Raw genomic sequence first — 2,169 nt, forward strand, 5'->3', positions numbered from 1 at the left:
ACAGGTCCAAACACATCACTGTGCACAAGCTCTAATATATGTTTCGCCCTCTTACCACCAGAGGGGAAATTCACTCGATTCTGCTTCCCATATACACAATTTTCACAGAAATTAAAATCCAGAGAGCTATTACTCATACCTTCTACCATAACTTTACCATGAAGTATTCGAAGGCCCTTCTCTCTAATATGTCCAAGCCTTTGATGCCACATCATGGTCTTTTCTCCAGAGACCACTAGATTTTTTGCCCCACTTTCAGGAGTCACGGAACTGTTGCACCCATCAACAAAAGTCCTACCTTGCAGCTTGTACAAAGTTCCAATCCGAACTCCCTACATCAATACCAGTGCTCCCCGAACCATTTTGCAGGTATCCTTCTCGAACACTATTTTTACACTTGTGTCATCCAGCTTGCTTACAGAAATCAGATTTCTGGCTAATGCAGGAATATGTAGAACACCTGGAAGCGTTCTAACCCTTCCACCTTGCAAATTCAACTTTACCTTTCCACGACCAATGATTCTAGCCTTCCTGTCATCCCCCAAGAAGACATCACCACCATCGTATTTCTCATACTCACAGAACCACTCTCTATGGGGAGTGAAGTGAAAGGATGCACCTGAGTCAATCAACCATGCCTCATGATCTATATGTGTACTCGAAGAAGCCAAGTACACATCCCCACCTTCATCTGAGGTGGTTTTCACCTCTGTAGAAGGAGCCTCATCAGATCCCTTTCCTTTGTCAGGAGCTTTAGATTTACAGTCACTTTTGAAGTGGCCTTCCTTTCCGCATTTCTAGCACACGACCTTTACAGGTTTTCCTGGAGATTTAGATCTCCCTCTAGATTTAGATCTCCTACTCGATGACTTTTTTTTTTTTTTTTTTTTTTTTTTTTTTTCTGTTCTAGGACCATCCTTGTGTTAGCACCTAAATCTGCCTTAGGCTGAAGGAAGGCGAAATTCAGGGTAACCACAAACCACGCTCAGTCTGGTAGCTAGCCCTACCAGAATAGGAGAGGGCTCTCTCCGGGTCACGCTCAGTGAAGAATAAGCAAATAGGGTCTGAGGATGACTTAGAATGGATACTGATTTTAGGCTAGGTAAATAAATATGAAAGAAGTATTTTGATGAATGACTGAGTTTTCTGGGATGTATGGGACCAAGGAACAGCATGAGCAGAGAATTTAACTCAAAGACGCAGATTATTTCGTGAGGCAAGACAGGCCGAAAGTCTAGCAATTAAATTTGAAATAACATGAAATGGAGAGACTGTTTAAGAGGGTGAAAAGGGCATAAATACATGAATCCTTTTCAACAGAAGAAAACATAGAATGTGAAAACTTTCCCAAGGCAGAGCAGTAAAACTGAATTCTACCTTTTCTTACTTAGAAGCTTTCACTAGAAATGAATATGAATGAACTATGAAACATAACGACATACATATGAAACAGAAAGAAAATACATTTGCTAAACTCATGCCACAGGAATCTCAAGAACCAGAGCTGCAATCTTTCATTAATTCTCTGTCAAAATGTACAGTGAGTAACTGAGTTTCTCTCCCACCGCTTCCCAGAAACTCCAACCAACCCTTTGCAAATGGTTTTTCATACAATAAATAGACTTTGCTATGAGAGAGTCGATCGACCCAGGAAACGAAAAGCCAACCATCAGCGTTACATTTAGTTTCTATAATGACCAATTAAAACAAAGTAAACATGAGCGCAGATCTTCTGGGTGACTGCTCGCCTTCCTTTTGCCACTTGGATAGAAGCCAACCTTTGATGAAAATGTTTTTAAACTTTGCCTTTGATGCCGGGAAAAATGTATTTTTAATGAACAGGCCCATTTGGAGAAAATTGCAAATCGACATCTCGCGGAGCGGAAGTGATTTTGGCCTTTGGGTCTCTGTGTGTCGCGCCAAAAGATGTATGCGTCGCGCCACTTTGGAGGTGTTTTTGAGGCACTTCCTGAAGTCCAAATTGAGCCCAGGTGTGCTTGTTGGAAAGCCCTACCCGTCCACTTTCCAACACAAGTGTAATTTCTAAATTTGGATGCCATCTTTCCCTCCAAAATTGCAATCTCCCAAGACTGCTTCCTGTGTGTCAAAATAGGGGCAGAGAGGCCATTTTTTGGGTGTTTTTGACCTCCTGAGGACTCAAAATTGGCC

The sequence above is a fragment of the Pinus tabuliformis genome, chromosome 1_1 (assembly GCF_031772625.1).
Source record: "Pinus tabuliformis cultivar Carrire ecotype Pingquan chromosome 1_1, CPIR1, whole genome shotgun sequence".
Classification (NCBI taxonomy): domain Eukaryota; kingdom Viridiplantae; phylum Streptophyta; class Pinopsida; order Pinales; family Pinaceae; genus Pinus; species Pinus tabuliformis.